We start from the raw sequence: 21,627 nt of genomic DNA, 5'->3' as shown, positions 1-21,627 counted from the left end.
TCTGAAAATAACATCACACAACATGAAATAATAAAATATGTTCTAAGCATCAGATAATGTCTCGACATCTCGAGTCGTGAATATCAAAAAATAATAGTAATGCATCGCTATGCTATGATGGGTTGGGGCAAGGCCTCACATCCTTCCCCACTAGGCATGAACTTCCTCCTGGAGTTCATCAAAAAGGTATGGGTACTGAGATCGCATTTGCACTGCATCCTCCCATGAAGCCGTGACCTCATCGTAACAATCCCATTGGACCCTAACCTGGTCCATCTCTCGGCCTCGAAGTGCTAGGATCCGTCGGGCAATAATGCGGATAGGCTCCAGTGCTAGCTGTTCATCTGACTCCACCTGTAAAGCATCCCAATCTATAATATGAGATTCATCATAAATGTATCCTCTAAGTACTGAAATATGTAACACATCATGGATGCGTGACAGGCTAGGTGGCAAAGCTAAACGGTATGCAACAGGTCCTATCCTCTCAAGGATCTCGAACGGCCCAACAAATCGAGGTGCCAACTTAGAGCCCTTTCCGAATCGAATCGGACTCTTGTGTGGTCGCACCCTCAGGAACACTCTATCTCCAACCTGATACTCTCAATCTGTCCTCTTCGCATCTACATACTTCTTCCGCCTATCCTATGCCTCTCTTAGGCGCTGTCTAATCAGGGTCACCTACTGCTCCATCTCCTTTACTAACTGGGGACCAATAGATACTCGATCCTCGATCCTATCCCAACTCAAGGGTGTCCTGCACGATCTCCCGTACAAAGCCTCATAAGGTGGCATACCTATGGAAGAATGATGCCCATTGTTGTAGGCAAACTCGACAAGATGTAGGTATTCCTCCCATTTGAACTGATGATCCATCATGTACATACGTAGCATGTCCTCCAAAACCTGATTCACTCGCTCGGTCTAGCCATCGGTCTGAGGATGGTATGTTGTACTAAAATTGAGCCTGGTGCCCAAAGCCGACTGTAACTCTCTCCAAAATAAAGAAGTGAACAAGGAGTCTCTATCAGAGATGATCTTACGAGGAATACCATGAAGTCTAACAATGTCCCGCAAGAACACCTGAGCTATATCTCGTGCTGTGAATGTAGTACGCATGGGTGAAAAATGGGCAACCTTAGTCAAGGTGTCAACTATCACCAAAATGGCATCATGGCGATGAGATGACATAGGAAGACCAACAATAAAATCCATAGATATAGTGTCCCATTTCCACACTGCAATCTCATGCGACTGGAGAAGCCTGCCAGGATGACGGTGCTCCGCCTTCACCCTATGGCACTCGAGGCATCTCGCAACTATGCTAGCAATCTGCACTGTCATGCTTGGCCAATGATACAATTGCCTCAAATCTGCATGTAACTTCTTAACACCGGGGTGCGCTGCATAAGGTGCTCTGTGAGCCTCAAGTACAATGAGCTCATGCAAACCCCCAATGGAAAGTACATACATACGTCCCCTATGCCGCAAAAGTCCATCGGACTCCAAAGAATACTTTGCAAACTTCCCTTCCAAGGGTTTCTGAGAATGTACAAACTGACTTACTTCTGCATAAAGCTCATCAGCTGGTAAGTGCTGCAAGATTCGCTCTGTCAAGTCAGTGCAAGTAGTCATAGATGAAAGTTCATGGCGCCTTCTACTTAAGGCATCTGCAACCACATTCTCCTCTCCCTTGATGTAATGAAAATCAAAATCATACTCACACAGGAACTCCATCCACCTTCTTTGCCTAGCATTAAGGTTCGGCTGAGAAAATATGTACTACAAGCTCTGGTGATCGGAATGAAGCTCGAATCTATGACCCAGAAGGAAATGTCGCCATCTTACCAAGGCATGAACCACTACCGCTAGTTCTAGGTCATGAGTAGGATAATTGAGTTCATGAGTCTTCAACTTCCTAGACTCAAAGGAAATAGGTCGTCCTTCCTACATAATAACTGCTCCTAAACCATCTAAAGATGCATCGGTGCACACCACAAAATCTGCAACAGGATCTGGTACTGCAAGAATCGGTGCACTTGTGAGGGCTCTCTTGAGCTCTTCAAAAGCTCTACCACACTTCTCCGTCCACTCGTACTTCTTCCCCTTCCTCTAAAGAGAAGTGATGGGGTGTGCCAATCTAGAGAATCCTGAAATGAAGCGTCGGTAATAACCTGCTAGCCCCATAAAGCTCCTCACTTCAGTAACACTGGTGGGTGCTGGCCAATCCATGATAGCTCTGATCTTTGATGGGTCTTCTGAGACACCATCACCTGATATGACATGACCCAAATAATGTATCTTGGGTTTGAAGAATGCACACTTCGACAAGCTGCCAAACAACTGATTCTCTCTCAGCTTCTGCAATACCTGTCTCAGGTGCTCTTCATGCTCTCTCATCATGAGACTAAATAAGAATGTCATCAAGAAACACAATCACAAACTTATCCAAAAAGGTACGAAATACTCCATTCATGAGGCTCATGAATACAGCTGGAGCATTCGTAAGGCCAAAAGGTACCACGGTGAACTCGTAGTGGCCATACCTAGTACGAAAAGCTATCTTGGGGATATCACTATCCATAATCCTCAACTGATGGTAACTCGACTTTAGGTCAATCTTTGAAAATACTTGAGCACCCTGCAACTGATCAAAGAGATCATCGATTTTGGGAAGAGGATATCGATTCTTGATGGTCACTTTGTTCAATTGTCGATAATCGATACACAACCTAAGTGATCCATCCTTCTTCTTGACGAAAATCACCGGTGCACCCCAAGGTGACACACTAGGTTGAATATGCCCCTTCTCTAAGAGTTCCTCCAACTGAGCCTTTAGCTCACTAAGTTCATGAGTAGTCATCCTAAATGGTTCTCTTGAAACTGGCTCGGCTCCTAGCACTAGGTCTATGTGAAAATCCACTGCTCGAGGTGGAGGCATACCAGGAAGCTCTGAAGGAAACACATCTGCAAACTTCTGAAGGATTGGAAAATCATCAAGGGATGGCTCCCTTTCTAAATCTTCCTCTCGGTCACTAATAGTGATAGCAAACAACTGACAACCCTTTCGCATGCACTGTCTAAGCTGCATAGCGGAAATCATAAGAAGGGACACTGGCCTCTTCACTCTGAAGATCTCCCTAGAGATACCATCGTCATCCACACATTCCACCCTCTTCTGTCGACAATCCATCTTGGCGTTGTGGGCATAAAGCCAATCCATGCCAAGAACAACATCATAAGAACCTAGAGGGGTAATGTGTAGATCAGTCCTAGTGGACATGACTCCAATCTGCATCTGACAACTCCGCACCATGGAACTAACTGACACTCTGGCTCCCGAGGCTAACTCTACCTCCCAACTAACATCCTATCTAACTGCCACTAGCCCGCAACGCTCCACCACTAATGGAGATATAAAAGAGTCAGTAGCCCCAAAATCAAATAAAACTGTAACCATATGGCCCTGTATAATACCTGTAGTCTCGATAACTGTGGACTGATGCTCAGCCTAGCGGTTGTCAACCGCTGCAAAAACTCTATGGGATCTACCCATGTCACCAACTGTCGGCTCTGAAAAAGCCTTGCTCTGACCACTAGATGCTTGTCCTTGCGGACACTCCCTAGCTATATGTCCCATGCCACCACAAGTGTAGCATGGTCCACGAGTATAAGATCGTGCACCCTGTGACTCAGACTGCTGTGGGCCTCCTGACCTGCTAGATCCGCTGAATCCTCCCCTAGAAGACTGCTGAATCTTCATGGACTATGACTGTGGGGCCTGTACTTTCTGATCCTGCCTAGGACCCTATGACTGCCACTGCTTGGGCTTAGAGCCTTGATAACCCTGAGAAGGTTTCTGCTGCTGCTGCTGGGGTTTTTGCTGCTGAGATTGCTAGCCCCTAGAGGACCCTGTTGTATAGTTCTGATTCCCTTTCCAAGGGGGTTTTTGCTGGGAGGAGTTTCGGTTCTGAGACCGATCCCATGACTCCTGCCTCCCTCGAGTATCCTCAGCAACTAGTGCTATCTCCACTGCCTGTCTGAAGGTGGTAGGGAAGGCCATCCTAACTAAGCCCTGAAGAGAGAAATTCAGACCCATGATAAAGCGATGCACTCGTAGTTTCTTGTCCTTCATATACTCCACATAAGGAAGGAGCTCGAGAAACCTACTCTCGTACTAAGCCACTGTAAGGCCTCTCTGATAAAGATAATGTAACTCCTCTATCTGTTTCTGCCGAAAGTGCTCTGACAAGTACCTCTCTCGGAATCTTTGTAGGAAAGATTCCCATGTGAGGGTGTCCATCCTCACTCCACCAATGATCTCCTCCTGATGTCACCAGTTGGAGGCATCCCCTCTCAACTGATGCACTACTAGGCGTGCTTTTAGATTACTCCCATAAGGGCGTAACCCAAAGCACCGATGTAAGCCCTGCAACCATGTCTCTGCTACTGAACCCTCAGTGGTACCTATAAACAATGGTGGTCCGAGTCGAATCAATTCCCTGATGTCATCTTCTACATGTCTAGGAGGTCTATCAAAAGGGGGTCCTCTCTGGTGTATGGACTCTTCCTCGTGTTCACCCTGACCCTCTAACTATCTCGGTGGGGGACTCCTAGTCCTCTCTCTGACTCTGGGCCCGCCTCCTCCGGGTCCCTCTGCTTCCACTACTGGAATCTGCTGAACTGGCTAAACTACAGGTACTACTCTCTATTGAACTACACCAATCAAAGTCTGAAGTGCATCTATAATGTCCCGGTTCGGGTTCGGTGGTGGTGGAGTTGGAGGTGGTGGTGGTGGAGGTGGAGGTGGTCCATCCTCCTATCCCGCTTTACCACCCCTAGTCCTACGACCTCTGCCTCGCCGGTTACGAGTAACAGGCGGCATCTACACAATTAAAAGTTTGAGTTATGTTAAGGAAGCACAATGGTTTAAGGTTCCTAGTTTTGAAACTTGGCTCTGATACAAACGTGCTTGATGAAAGTACATATGTATAATATTGTCAAATAATTACTGAAGTAGCAAGTAAATTCAAGGAACAATGTTGGAAGTAATATGTTGACTCCCTCTTTGCCTCTCCCTCCCCCTCTCCCTCTCCCTTAATTGCTTCTAAATAAGATTAATTTGCATTCAATAAAACACCTAAGTTGCACATATTACACTTGTTGCAGTAAATCAACTTCAACATCCATTTTAGAAGAGGATAAATTATCTCAAATTTGGGTTTATTGAAGCGGGATCTAACTTTAGTTATTGATTTGACCTTACAAACATTTATTAAACCAAAATGTCAAACAAATAATATCATTTATGACTTTAATTTTATATGAATGTTTTCTACAATTAGAAGATACAACATTGATGTTAGATTCAATCAATGAGTTTAAAAGTACACTAATACTTGTCCAATATTCTTAAAATTTAAAATTAAAAAAACTAAAAAATCAAATTTTTACATCATCTCACATAACATGAAATGGGATGGAGGCTTTAGAAAAACTAAGACATTCATTTTTTGAATGCAAATTTAGATTACACAAAGGAAACTTTCAAAGAATGAAAGGATAACAAGGTGCTAAAATAAGGTAAAAATGAATAATTTATGTTAAAAAATTCAAACAAATTTTGTAGTGCATGTTATTCTTTTGTGAAAGAGGCCCTCCTAATTAACTAATCATATCTAAAAAGAAATATTCAATTAACTAAATAAAATATTAAATATAAACACCCAATAGAAAATAGAAATAGTTTAAATCACAAAAGAAAATTCTTAAAGAGTGGAAGTTTAACAATATAGTAAGATTAGGTAAAAAAATAAATTATAGAAATATTTCTTTTTTCATGTAAGTTTTCTATACAAATTTTCAAATACAATTTTGTAGACTAAGTAAAATATTAAATCTTAACACACAAAAAAATTACAAAAGGCTTCAAACTACAAAGGAAACTCATAAATGAAAGTTCAAGATGCTAAGCTTAGATTAAACAATTTATAGAAATATTCATTTGCTCATGTAACCTTTTTCAACAAATTTTATAGTACAAGCTGTACTTTTGCAAAAGAGGACCTCCTAATTAACAATTGAAATTTAAAAGGTATATTAAGTAAACTAAAGAAAATATAAAACATTAACAGTCAAAAAAAAAAAGAATTAAAAGAATTAAAAGAAAAGAAACAACAAATAAAAAATAGAATGCACAAACATGAATTTGAATAATAAAAAAATAAAATAAAAAGTTTGATGACAAACTATTAATTGAGCGGATTGTATGGAGAATCTCTCAAATAAGGAGACCAATAAAAAAACTTGAATTGGCTACTATTAATTGTAAATCTTAAATTGATTAGATGAAAATATCATAAAAACTTGATGATGTTAAAGTACTAATGGTGTGAAATATACATACAAATCTTGGTAGGATGCAAGAGGAAAACTTGATCAAATATTGCTTTGTTGTCTTACATATCTATAAAGGCCCATTTGGTTGCAAAAATTGTTACCTATGCTGGAATAAGCTCTCTTCTAGTATTCACACATTCTTAAAATAAATTCTACAATATCATTTGAATTTGTTTGTTTAATCTGGAAGAGGAGTCAAAAAATGCATATTTTTATTTTTTAGTTTGGTAATATTTTTAAATTTTATAAAAATTATTTATAAAAACTGGTTTAAAAAAATTTAGAAGTCAAATTATTTTAAGTAGCTATAATTTATTTTATTTTTATTAGTAACAGTTATACTAGGATATATTTATTGTAAATTATAATTATAATTCTAAATTAAATCAAATCATATTTAATATTGTTTATAGCTACTTAAATTCTAAGTAAAATTTTTAAATATTTATATTTATGATTAAAAAAAAAGTTACTATTTTAAATTCTAAATATTTGATAACGTTTTTAAAAAATGTAAATGTTAAATATAGGTATAAGATCAAAACTATTTTTAAATATATCAAAGAAAAATAAATACAAATAAGTAAAGATCATTAATATGATAATTAAATGATCTTTCAACATAGTATGAATTATAGAGGAACAAAAAAATGAATTCGACCGGCAAAATGTAACTGAGCAACAAAGTAACAAACCCAACAACCCATCAAATTGAGTTTATTAAAAACTAGAATAAGAATAAGCTATACATATTCCACCTTTTTTTGGAATTCGTCTATGCTCATTTTGAGGTCAAATTAAGATAGACGAGCTCTATTTCTAATTTTGTATTTTTGCAAACAAATGTTAGTTTCACGAATGTAGGTATTTAATTTTCCTACTCTTGTCCAATTCCTACAACCAAATGGGGCCTAATAGATAAGATTTGAGACATGGAACAACTCATTGGAGAGGATTTATAATTATTGCTCTTAAAAGAAGAGATAGATAAAAAGAGTAAGTGTTATCTTGCAGAAGCAAATAAAAGTAGAACAAATCATGAGTGAAAATAAAGAAAACTCCTACTATTTGTTCTTATAAAGAAGAATGACTCCTCTCCTTGTAAAGAAGAAAAGAAAGTTAAATATTTTCTCGTCTTACTATTGTTGTTTTCTTAATTTGCACAAAGAAGAAAAAACCATTTGGGAGCTAATTTTTGAATTAGGATTTAAAATCATTGACATTATTAACAAGTGGATAGGAGAGGAGATTTCCCCTGAGATTGAAAAATGTGTTTGTGGATAAACAAGAAATTAAGGATAATGATAAATGGAGGGGTTTTAAGAAAGGGTTGGTATTTACAATGAAAATGTGAATGCCCGCAGTTACACATAACTCTCAATGCCCACAGTTACACATCTCTCTCTCTCTCTCTCTCTCTCTCTCTCTCTCTCTCTCTCTAGAGTGAGGTTGTCCTTGCACCAAAAGATTGATCCTTAAATGCCTGATACAACTACACAACTTATAGTACACAAGAGGCAGCTAAGCCCTTGTGACTAATCCCAAGGAGAGCGCTAGACATTTTTCCAACAATATCCCCCTCAACATTACCCAAGGGTCTGAGGATTCAAACTGTAACCAAGCTCTAATACCACTTGTCAGAGTGGGGTTGTCGTTGTACAAAAAGATCTATCTTTCAATGCCTGATACAACCACTCAACTTATAGTACACGAGAGGCAGTTAAGCCCTTCTCACAAATCCTAAGGGGAGCACTGGATATTTTATCAACATGGGAGAGACAGTAAATGGAAGAGGTAGTGTAATATGTTTATATTTCCTTGCCTCCCCGCCCCCCCCCCCCCTCTCTCCCTCCCTCTCCCCCTCTATTTCATTGCCTCTTCTCTACCCACTTGCCTTCTAAATATTTATCACTTTCCTTCTCCCCCTTCCCCCCCACTCTCTCACTACCTCCACCTCTCCTTATTTCCATCTCCCTTCCTCTTCCCCCCACTCTCATTCTCTCTCCTTCCCTCTCCCTCACTCCAACTTCCCTATTCTCTCCCCCTTCCTCCCTCACTCTACTTCTCCTATCCCTCCTCCCCCTTTATCCCCCATTCCAACTTTCGCTTCACCCTTCCACCTCCCTCGCTTCCTCCCCTCCCCCTCCCTCTCCTTGTCTCCCTCTCACTCCCCTATCCCTTGTCTCCACTCCTCCCTCTCCGTACTCTCTATTCCTCTCTACTCCCTCACTCTCCTTTCCTTGCCTCCCCCCCTTTCCCTCCCTCCATTCCCATCCCCCTCTCATATTCTCTCTACCTCCCCGTCCCCTTCCCCCTCACCCTTCCTCTCCTCATGTCCTTCACTTACCCCCATCTACTCTCACTCATTTCCACTCTCTTCCCCTCCCTCTTCCACCTCCCCTCTCTATTTCTCTCAACTCCCTCACTCTCCTTTTCTTGCCTCCTCCTCCTCTCCCTCCCTCCATCCCCATCCCCCTCTCATATTCTCTCTACCGATCCCCCCCCCCCAAGCCTCTCCCTCCCTCTCCTCATATCCCTCGCTCCTACCCCTCTGTACCTCCCTCCCTCCCTCCCTCTCATTTTCTCTTCCACCTCCCATCTCACTCCTTTCCACTCTCTCCCCCTCCCTTTTCCAACCCCCTATCATGCTCTCCCTCTCCCTCATTTCCACTCTCTACCCCCTAGCCCTTTCCCTCTCTCTCCTCATGTTCCTTGCTCCTACCCCTCCCTCCCTCCCTTGCTCTCCTTCTCTCTTCCGCCTCCCCTCTCACTCCTTTCCACTCTCTCCCCACCCTCTTCCAACCCCCTCTCATGCTCTCCCACTCCCTCCCCTCTACCTCCCTTTCTCTCTCTCCTCCTCACCCACCCTTCCTCCCTCTTCCCATCCCCTCTACCTCCCTTTCTCTCTCTCTCTCTTCCCTCTCTCCCTCCCCTATCCCCTGTCTCCACTCCTCCCTCTCCATACTCTCTCTTCCTCTACACTCCCTCCACCCCCTCCTCTTTGTCCCCTCCCCTAGTCATACTCTCTCTACCTCCCCCTAGCCATCCCTCTCCTCATGTCCCTCCCTCCTCCCCCTCTCTCCCTCTCCTTCACTCTTCCACATCCCCTCTCTCTCATTTCTACTCTCTTTCACCCCTCTCCCATGCTCTCCCTCTACTTCCTTTCCACTCTCACTCTCCACCTCCTCCACCTCCCCTCTCACTCCTTTCCACTCTCTCCCTCTCCATCTTCCAACCCCCTCACATGCTCTCCCTCTCCCTCCTTTCCATTCTCTACCTCTCACTCTCCACCTCTCATTCCCTTTCTCTCTATCCACTCTCTCCCACTCCCTCCTCTCCACTCTCTCTCTCTCTCTCTCTCTCTCTCTCTCTCTCTCTCTCACACACACACACACACACACACACACACAGTCTCGACCACTTTCTCGCACTCCCCATCTCTACCTCCACTCGACTCTCTTTTCCTCTCTCGCTCCCCCTCTCCATGCCTCCCCACTTCTCACCCTCCCTATTGACACAAAAGTTTGCACCCCTACTTAAGGTATGACCCTAAAGAGACCTTATGTAACATGGAAACAATCTCCAAGTTGTGAGCCTTGAACTATGAGATTGATTCTCCAAAGAAGGTCGGCTTTCGTACAATCAAGATGCCCCTAACTATTGCTTGAGAATGAAAAGGAAGAAGGAGATGCAGGAAAGTAAATTGTTGAAAGGGAAAGAGGGTGATGCACCTCATTGAAATGGTTGCAACTCTGCCCACAACTGCACGAAACATCAATGAGACACTCGAATACACAGATCTTGACTCTAATCTGCCTTCAAAGAATTCACATGTAGGTTTGGAACTGATCAAATGCTGAGAGGAAAGACATCTTCACTGTACAACAATCATCAATAGCTTGAACACAACATACGAACCTTAGAAACTAGAAAGAAACATTCAAAGCAAGGAAAAATACATGCACAAATACTAAATGGCAAGAAGAGGTAAGGATGAGAGTTATTTCATTAATGAAAGGCCAAAGTTGCAGAGCATAATGCTACTACAAAATATAAACAAAGAAGAACCCTTTAACTAATATTGACAACTATCTTTTATATAGTTTAAGCATAACTTTGATGCTACATTGAGTTCAAACTCCAACCAGGTGGAGTTGAGATTGCAAAGGAGAGCAATAATTGAGTCAAAAAGAGAAAACTAATTAGATGCAAGCCCCCATGCAGAAAATTTGATCCTTCCATGCAAATCTGGCCCTGAAGAGACAAAAACGAAGGCCATAACTGCTCTGCCTGGGTGGATGGATAACCCAAGGCAGTGAACGGAAGAAAAATTGCATTTACCAGGTATGGAGAACACCAAAGTGGTCATTGGAGGCAATCAAAAGGACCTGTACGCCATCAAAGAGCTACCTAATTTTGTGTTCACAACCATGCTAGGTTGGCTGTGTCATTAAGTCAACTGAGTTCAACAATTGACTTTGCCATGTGACCCTATATCCTTTAAGCATTTTTCCACCTCACAACTACTGATGACTTAACATCTCTTTTACCAATGATGTCGTGATGCCTTTATCATTAACTATGTCGCCTCTTTGCAACTGCCAAATACAAGCTTGTCTGAAACCATGCAATGTTGCGGCTGCTACCCTGGATGACTATTATTATTGTTTTGTGGCTTTGCAATTTAAAAAATCATAACTGTAGGTGAAACCTTGTGAAGCTGTGTCAGCCCTTAATTGCAATGTTTTCCTTGTTCACATCCTCATAGCTCAAAACTCTAACTCAACATTTAACCTTGTGAACAAGCGAGCAAAGCATTTCACAACCTCAAAATCCAAACCTCAAGTTAACCTAAACTGCATGCAAAAATGCAAAAACTATTCTAACTCTAAACTTTTTCTTTCTCTGTTTGTAGTCTCACAACCTTGACTCTTCACCTTAGCTTTAACCCTATAAATGTGCGACAATAGCCTTTTTCCACTTCGCAGCCTAAACTAGGGGTTAACATTAACTCCTTGTGACATTGTGACTACCTTGAACCTTAACTATCAACATTACCCTTTCGCACCTTCACAACTTGAAATCTATGTTCATGACTTTACCGTGCGATGCCGTGATGATCACTTGACTCTTTTCTCATTGATTGTTGCTTCACAACTATTTACATTAGCTCATCCTTTAATGCTACGAAAGTGCGATAATAGGCATTTCGCATCATTACCACCTTAACTCTGGGCAACCCTTAACCATGTGCGATGGAGCGAACACATTAAAATTGATTGTAGTGGCTACCTTTCGCAACTTCACAACTTAAACTTAGAGCTCATATAACTACATTTTGATGGAGTGAAAACGATTGAAGCCTGAGCCGCATTTATCAAAAAGACACTCCTTTGAAACTAATGAACATTAACTGTCTCCTGACCTTGCGATGATGCAATGAAGGATTTCTTATGAATCGAGGTCCACTGAGACATGTGTCCACTCATTGCTTCCTCGCAACTTGAAACTAGAGTTTAGCAATTAACCCTATGAAAATGCAACCAAAGCAATTCATTGCATTGCTCCCCTACCATAGGTTAACCTTAACCATGTGCAATGATGCAACTACAAGCTTTCATTTCTTTGTGACCCAAATTTGAATGTTAGCCCAAACAGATGCGAAGCCACGCTAACCGTGAACCAGACTCTTTCACATCCTCGTAGCCCATCTGAAAATTAGATCATAAACCAGAGCGACAGGGTGATGAAGGGAAATTCACGCCATCACAACTTGAAGCATGTTAAAGGAAAGACTGATAATGTGAAAGATTTGAAGAATTAGGGATATAAAGAAAGAACCTTTTTTTTTTCGTAAATCTTATTATGCTTACTAGAAAACTATGAATAATTCAAAGAATGTAGGGCATGGCTATCATCTTGGGTGTCTCATGAGAATGGCAACATGGAACAGAAAAAAAGGGGGGGGCGCGGGGAAAAAAAGGGCTAACATTTTTGGTGACTCAAAGGGGATTTCTTGCCTGCTAAGCATAGGATTAGTGTCCTTAAGCAGTCCGCAGTCCATTCGGCTATAGAGTCACAAAAAATGAACCTAGTTCTATAAACAACCAGAAAAAATTGCAACCTCTACAACCAGCAAAATTTGAAACCTACTATTTCACAGAGAAATAGCCTATGCTTGTGTACCTCTTGAATAGTAGGAAGCATCTAATCTACTATTTACAAAAATTGATATAGATGGAAGGTCAAACAAACCAATTAACTAGTTTGTTGAAGTAGTTGCCCTTCCTCACTAGCTGATTTCTTATTCCATGCATGTGGACCACTGAAAATGGCAAAAAGCATGACAAGCATGTTGCTACAACTTGAAGCACCTTCCCAATGTTGAAAACAATGAAGCTTTCCAACACTAGGACACCTTGGGGAGAAAAACATGCTTTCTCTTCTTTGTAGAAGTCCCCCTCATGCTCATGAGCAAGCATGACCGAGGGCAACTTGTTGATTTTTTGCAAAGCTAGATGCCTGATGGGGCATCCCCTTGATGGTGCAAGGTCAAAGGAATCATCCTTGACCGGTTGGTTGTGCTCGGCAACCTTTGAATCTTCTTGGCTAGCAAGGGCTAGCTCTGATGGTATGGTTGTTAATATGTCCTCCACTAGCCCATGTGAATCCTTGCAAACAAGGGATCGCACTTCCTGTACTTGTACAAGCTCTTGTGATGTGGGAGAGAGGGATGGTTGTGTCTATTTTGCCTTTGATGTAGCACTCATCATGCTCATTAGCCTTTCTTATAGTTCCTTCTTGCATCATTCCTTTTATGCAGCCAACTCCCTTGTGAGAATTGCCCCATGCTCTTGTTGTTGGGCCTCTAGCATCTTTGCAAGCTCTACCTCTAGCTTCCTTGAAAGCTCTACCTCAAGCTGTATGCGTTGTGCTTATAGCCACTGCAACAAGGTTTCTCCCTTTGGAGTGTGCAATGGTTCATGAGTAGTGACTAATACCTCTTGAACTTGGGGTAGAAAAGGCAAGGTCTCTTCTTCTATCATATCATGGGAGACCTCCTGCTACAATACATAGTCTAGCTTTTCTCCCTTTTGTAGCAGGCTCTCAGGTTCCACCCTAGGCTCAAAAGCCAAATTTTGTTCCTTAAGAATAGGAACAACCTCATCCTCATTTGTCTCTTTCTCCTCCACCAATGGCAGCAACTCAACATCAAGCTAAGAAGTCATAAGCTCTTCATCATTGTAGCAAGGAATAGGAATCTAAGGAGGCCCACTCCTTCTAAAGCTAGAAAACTTGTGTTTGGGTGGCTATTCTTCAGATGAATTTGGCAATATTTCTTGTGAGTGGGCCTTTGGCTCTTGTGTGATGTTTTGCAAAATAGGAGGGTTTCTATGCCTGAAGTGAATAAATTTTCTCCTTGGAGGCTCCAATGCTTCTGTTTCTTGCACTTGGACGAGCTTGAGCATTATCTCTTCCTTTGCAATTGTCAATCTTCTTGCAAGATCCTCCTCAAATTGCCTCTATCTTAACTCTTCCTCCTATTGTTGGAGATGAGCATGCTATGATATCTCCTCTTGTTGTGTCTCAATCTCATGTTACCTCTTAATCTCATCAAGTTGCCAATCATAGGCCAACAACTATTTATCTCGTTCATGAAACATATAGTCCAACCTCCTTTGGAACTCCAACATCATATCTTTAAGCTCCTTATATGGGGATATTGGGGCTAGTGGAGCAAGGATAGGTGGATAGGAATAATCTTGAGCATACTGGCTAAACCCAGCTTGAGCTTGAGACTGATATTGATAAAAAGAGGGCTGAGATATAGCATTCTCATTATATGGGGGGAAATAGAATGGGTTTCAATGAAATGGATCCATGGTTAAAACCTCGTTAAATCTACAAAATTATAGAAAAAGCTTGAAAACATAAAAGATCAGAGATGATCTTTACACATACTAGCACTGGGTCTATATGAAACTAGTAAATTTGCACTTAGAGTTTCCATGGTGTTTGATTGAATTCCTCCAAAGGCTAATGACAATGAGGAAAAATACCTAGTTTCTCAATGGATAAAGATCAACTAGCTAACCTACAGACTTATGTAGCTGAATCTCCAAATATCCCACCGAGTGTACCAAAAATTATTGAAACAAAAGTTTGCACCCCTGTTTAAGGTATGACCCTCAAGTAACCTTGTGTAACATGGAAACAATCTCCAAGTTGTGGGACTTGAACTATGAGATTGAGTCTCCGGAGAAGGCTTCCTTCCTTACAATCAGGATGCACCTAACAACTGCTTGAGAAGGAAAAGGGAGAAGGAAATGTAGGAAAGTAAATTGTTGAAAGGGAAAGGGGGTGATGCACCTAATTGAAACGGTTACAACTCTACCCACAACTGCACAAAACATCAATGAGACACTCGAATACACAAATCTTGACTCTAATCTACCTTCAAAGAATTCACATGCAAGTTTGGAACTAATCAAATGCTAAAATAAAAGACATCTTTACAGTACAATGAACTTCAACAGATTGAACACAACATACAAACCTTCAAAGCTAGAAAGATACATTCAAAGAAAGGAAAGATACATGCACAAATACTAAATGGAAAGAAGAGGTAAGGAAGAGAGCTATTTCATTAATGAAAGGCCAAAGTTGCAGAGCATAATGCTACTACAAAATATAGATAAAGAAGAAGCCTTTAACTAATATTGACAATTGCATTTTATATACTTTAGGCATAACTCTGATGCTACATTGAGTTCAAACTCCAACCAGGTGGAGTTGAGATTGCTGAGGAGAGCAATGTAGGGCATGGCTATCACAACTATGCTTACATGACAACTATGAATAATTCAAAGAATGTAGGGCATGGCTATCACCCTGGGTGTTTTGTGAGGATGGAAACATGAAACAAAAAAAGGTGGAAGGGGGGGAAAATGGCTAACATTTTTGGCGACTCAAAGGGGATTGCTTGCCTGCTAAGCATAGGATCAGTGTCCTTAAGTAGTCCATTCAGCTATAGAGTCACAAAAAATGACCCCAGTTCTGCAAACAACTAGAAAGAACTGCAACCTCTACAACCAACAAAATTTAAAACCTACTATTTCATAGAGAAATAGCCTATGCTCGTGCACTTCTTGAAAAGAAGGAAACATCTAATCTACTATTTACAAAAAGTTACAGAGATGGAAGGTCAAACAAACCCATTAACTATTTTGTTGCAATAGCTACCCTTACTACCTGATTTCTAGTTCCATGCATGTGGACCACTGAAAATGGCAGCAAGCATGACAAGCATGTTGTTGCAACTTGAAGCACCTTCCCAGTGCTGAAAATAATGAAGCTTTCCAACACTAGGACACCTTGGGGAGAAAAAACATGCTTGCTCTTCTTTGTAGAACTCTCCCTCATGCTCATGAGTAAGCATGACCGGGGGCAACTTGCTGATTTGTTGCAGAGCTAGATGCCTAATGGGGCATCCTCTTGATGGTGTAGGGTCAAAGGAATCATCCTTGACCGCTTGGTTATGCTCTGCAACCTTTGAATCTTCTTTGCTAGCAAGGACTAGCTCTGATGGTATGGCTAGTAATATGTCCTCCACTAGCCCATGTGAATCCTTGCAAACAAGGGTCTGCACTTCCTATACTTTTACAGGCTCTTGTGATGTGGGAGGGAGGGATGGTTGTGTCTCTTTTGCATCTAATGTAGCACTCATCATGCTCATCGGCCTTTCTTGTAGTTCCTTCTCGCATCGTTCCTTTTGTCCAGCCAACTCTGTTGTGAGAATTGCTTCATGCTCTTGTTGTTGGGCCTCTAGCCTCCTTGAAAGCTTTGCCTCTAGCTTCCTTGAAAACTCTACCTCAAGTTGTACTCATTGTGCTTCTACTTGTTGCAACAAGGTTTCTCCCTTTGGAGTGTGTGATGTTTCATGAGCAGCAATTGATACCTCTTGAACTTGGGGCAGCAAAGGCAAGGCCTCTTCTTCTATCATATCATGGGAGAGCTCCTGCTACAACACATAGTCTGGCTTTTCTCCCTTTTGCAAAAGGCTCTCATGTTCCGCCCAAGGCTCAAAAGCCAAATTCTGTTCCTTAAGAATAGGAACAACCTCATCGTCATTTGTCTCCTTCTCCTCCACCCTTGGCAGCAACTCAACATAAAGCTAAGGATTCGCAAGCTCTTGATCATTGCAGCAAGGAATATGAATCTGAGGAGGCCCACTCCTTCTGAAGCTAGCAAACTTTTGTTTGGGTGGCTCTTCTTCAAATGGATTTGGCAATGTTTCTTGTGAGTGGGCCTTTGGCTCTTGTGTGTTGTTTTGCAGAATAGGAGGGTTGCTCTGCCTGAAGTGAGAAAATTTTCTCCTTGGAGGCTCCTATGCTTTGACTACTTGCACTTGGACAAGCTTGGGCCTTGTCTCTTCCTCTACAATAGCCAATCTTCTTGCAAGATCCTCCTCAATTTGCCTCTATCTTAACTCTTCCTCCTTTTGTTGGAGATGAGCATGGTATGCCATCTCCTCTTGTTGCATCTCAATCTCTTGATGCCTCTTAATCTCATCAAGTTTCCTATCAAAAACCAAAAACTATTTATCTCTTTCATGAAACATACAGTCCAACCTCCTTTGGAACTCCAACATCATATCTTTAAGCTACTTATATGGGGATGTTGGGGTCAATGGAGCAGGGGTAGGTGGATAGGAATAATCTTGAGCATACTGGCTATAATCAGCTTGAGCTTGAGACTGATATTGATAAAAAGAGGGCTGAGATATAGCATTCTCATGATATGGGGGGAAATAACATGGGTTTCCATGAAATGGATCCATGGTTAAAACCTCGTTGAATCTGCAAAATCATAGAAAAATCTTGAAAACATAAAAGATCAAAGATGATCTTTACACATACCAACATTGGGTCTGTATGAAACTAATAAATTTGCACTTAGAGTAGCATGTTGTTTGATTGAATGCCTCCAAAAGTTGATGACAATGAGAAAAAACACCCAGTTTTGCAATGGATAAAGAGCAATTCGCTAACCAACGGACTTATGTAGTTGAATTTCTAGGTGTCCCACCGGGTGTGCCAAAAATTGTTGACACAAAAGTCTGCACCCCTGCTTAAGGTATGACCCTCTAGCGACCTTGTGTAACATGGAAACATTCTACAAGTTGTGGGACTTAAATTGTGAGATTGAGTCTTCGAAGAAGGTTAATTTCCGTACAATTAGCATGCACCTAACTACTGCTTGAGAATGAAAAGGGAGAAGGAGATGCAAGAAAGTAAATTGTTGAAAGGGAAAGGGGGTGATGCACATAATTGAAACGGTAACAACTCTACCCACAACTACACAAAACATCAATGAGACACTTGAATACACAAATCTTGACTCTAATCTACCTTCAAAGAATTCACATGCAAGACATCTTCACAGTACAATGATCATCAATAGATTGAACACAACATATGAACCTTAGAAAATAGAAAGAAACATTCAAAGCAAGGCAAGATACGTGGACAAATAATAAATGGCAAGAAGAGGTAAGGAAGAGGGCTATTTCATTAATGAAAGGCAAAAGTTGCAGAGCATAATACTACTGCATAATATAGATAGAGAAGAACCCTTTAACTAATATTGACAACTGTCTTTTATATAGTTCAGGCATAACTCTGATGCTACATTGAGTTCAAACACCAACTAGGTGGAGTTGAGATTGTAGAGAACAATAATTGAGAGTGAGAAGAGAAAATTGATCAGATGCACACCCCCATGCAGAAAATATGATCCTTGTGTACAAATCTGGCCTTGAAGAGACATAAACGGTGGCCATAACTGCTCTGCTTGGGTAGATACATAACACAAAGCAGTGGAAGGATGAAAAATTGTATTTACCAGGCATGGATAACACCAAAGGGGTGGTTGCAAGTGATCAAAATTACATGTTCACCATCAAAGAGCTGCTTTATTTTATGTTCGCAATCATGCCAAATCAACTATGTCATCAAGTCAAATGAGTTAAACAATTGACTTCACCATGTGGCCCTATATCCTTTAAGCATTCTACCACCTCACAACAGTTGATGCCTTTATCATTAACCATGTCACCTCTTTGCAACTGCTAGATACAAGCTTGTTTGAAACCATGCTACGTTGCGACTATTACCTTGGATGACTGCTATCATTGTTTCACAGCTTCGCAATTAAAAAATCATAATTGCGGGTGAAACCTTGCGAAGCTATGCTAGTCATTTATTGCAACATTTTCCTTGTTTGCAGCCTCACAACTCAAAACTCTAACTCAACATTTAACCCTATCAACGAGCGAACAAAGTGTTTCGCAACCTAGCAGCCCAAACCGCAGGTTAAGCTGGACTACATGCGACAATGTGAAATTATTCTGACTTTAACCTCTTGCTTTCTTTGTTTTCAGTCTTACAACCTTAACTCTTCACCTCAGCTTTAAACCTGCGAACATGCGATAATAGGCGTTCACCACTTCGCAGCATAAACCAAGGGTTAGCGTTAACTCTTGCGACATTGTGACTACCTTGAACCTTAACTGTCAGCATTACCCTTTCGCACCTTCACACTGGAAATCTTTGTTCATGACTTAACCCTATGACGCTGCAATGATCACTTGACTATTTTCTCATTGATCGCTACTTCAAAACTGTTTACATTAACTTGTTCTTTAACCCTATGAAAGTGCGACAATAGGCATTTCACATCATCGCCACCTTAACTTTGGGTAACCCTTAACCATGTGGAATGGAGCAAAAAACATTGAAATTAACTATTGTGGCTACCTTTCACAACTTCACAACTTAAACTTAGAGCTCATCTGACTACATTTCGATGGAGTGAAAACGATTGAATCCTGAGATGCATTTATCAAAAAGACACTCCTTTGAAACTGATGAACATTAACCATCTCCTGACTTTACGATGATGAGATGAAGGATTTCTTATGAATTGGGGCCCACTGAGACATGTGTCCACTCATCACTTCCTCGCAACTTGAAACTAGAGTTTAGCAATTAATCCTGTGAAAATGCGACCAAAGCAATTCATTACTTTGCTACCCTAAGCATAGATTAACCTTAACCATGTGTGATGATGTGACTACAAGCTTTTGCTGATTCGTGACCTGAATTTGAATGTTAGCCCAAATAGTTGCAAAGTTGCACTAACCATGAACTTGACTCTTTCACATCCTTGCAACCCATCTAACAATTAGATTGTAAACCGAAGCACGTTAGAGGAAAGATTGATCATGTGAAAGATTTGAAGACTTAGGGATATAAAGAAACAACCAAAGTTTTTGTGTATCCCTTATTATGCTTGCATGGCAACTACAAATAATTCAAAGAATATAGGGCATGGCTATCACCCTAGGTGTCTCATGAGGATGGCAACATCGAATAGGAAAAAGGGGGGGCAAAAATGGCTAACACTCCCCACCTCTACCTCCTCTCCACTCTCTTACCCTCTCTCACTCTCCACCTCTCACTCCCCCTCTCCATGTCTCCCCCCTCTGCCTCACTCCTCTCCACTCTCTCCCACTCCCTCCTCTCTACTCTCTCTCCCTCCCCTCCACCCCCTACCTCCCCTATTCCTCTTACCTTTCCCTCATCTAACTCTCCCCCCCTTCCTTCCACCCCCTTCTCTCTCTCTCTCTCTCTCTCTCTCTCTCTCCCACCTTCTTGCCCACTCCACCTCTACCTCCTCTCCACTCTCTTTGCCTTTCTAACTCTCCACCTCTCACTCCCCCCCTTCTCTCTCTCTCTCCTCACCTCTACCTTCTCTCCACCTCTCACTCCCCCTCTCCACGTCTCCCACCCCTCTCCACTCTCTCTTTCCCTTCCTCTCCTCTCCATGTCTCCCCCACTTCCTCCCCCCTCATTCCCACACCCTCTCTCCCTCTCTATCTCCTTACCTCTCACCTCATCCCTCTTACCTCTCCCTCCTCTAACTCTCTCCCACCCTTCCTTCCACCCCCTTTCCTCTCTCTCTCTTCCCCTTTCTCGCCCTCCCCACCTCTACCTCCTCTCCACTCTCTTTTCCTCTCTTGCTCCTATCGATGCCTCCCCCTTCTCGCCCTCCCCGTCTCTACCTTCTCTCTACTCTCTTTCCCTCTCACTCCTTTCCACTCTCTCCCACTCCCTCCTCTCCACCCCCTACCTCCCCCATCCCTCTTACCTTTCCCTCCTCTAACTCTCCTCGCCCCCCTTCCTTTCACCCCCTTCTCTCTCTCTCTCTCTCTCTCTCTCTCTCTCTCTCTCTCTCTCTCTCTCTCTCTCTCTCTCTCCACCTTTACCTCCTCTCCACTCTCTTTTTCTCACTCTCCACCTCTCACTCCCCCCCTCTCTCTCCCACCTTCTTGCCCTACCCACCTCTACCTCCTCTCCACTATCTTTCCCTCTATCACTCTCCACCTCTAGCTCCCCCTCTCAATGTCTGCCCCCCACCAACTCTCTCTTTCCCTTCCTCTCCTCTCCCTATATCCCCAACTTCCTCCCCCCTCATTCCCACACCCTCTCTCCCCCTCTATCTCCTTACCTCCCCCCTCATCTCTCTCTCTCTCTCTCTCTCTCTCTCTCTCTCTCTCTCTCTCTCTCTCTCTCTCTCTCGTACATACCTCCCCCCTTCTCGCCCTCCACACCTCTACCTTCTCTCCACTCTCTTTTCCTCTCTCACTCCTCCTATCCATGCCTCCCCCCTTCTTGCCCTCCCCACCTCTACCTCGTCTCCACTCTCTTTTCCTCTCTCTCGCCTCCTTTCCATGTCTCCCCCCTTCTCGTCCTCTCCACTCTCTTTCCCTCTCTCACTCTCCACCTCTAGCTCCCCCTCTGCATGTCTCCCCCGGCCACCGCACTCCTCTTCACTCTCTCCCTCTCTCCTCCTCACTTCATTTCTCTCTTCCCCTCCTGCTCCTCTCCCCTACTCTCTCTCTCTCTCTCTCTCTCTCTCTCTCTCTCTCTCCATATCTCCCCCACTTCCTCACCCTCCCCACCTCTACCTCCTCTCCACTCTCTTTCCATTTCTTACTCTCCACCTCTTGCCCCCCCGCCCCCCTCTCTCTCGCCTTCCCCACCTCTACGTCCTCTCCACTCTCTTTCCCTCTCTCACTCTCCACCTCTCACTCCCCCTCTCCATGGCTCCGCCCTTCTCGCCCTCCCTACCTCTAGCTCCTCTCCACTTTCTTTCTCTCTTTCA

This window comes from Cupressus sempervirens, chromosome 1, assembly GCF_028749045.1.
Source record: "Cupressus sempervirens isolate cs-2001-9-10 chromosome 1, ASM2874904v1, whole genome shotgun sequence".
Taxonomy (NCBI): domain Eukaryota; kingdom Viridiplantae; phylum Streptophyta; class Pinopsida; order Cupressales; family Cupressaceae; genus Cupressus; species Cupressus sempervirens.
The sequence above is the reverse complement of the archived record's forward strand: the minus strand, read 5'-3'. Positions refer to the sequence as shown.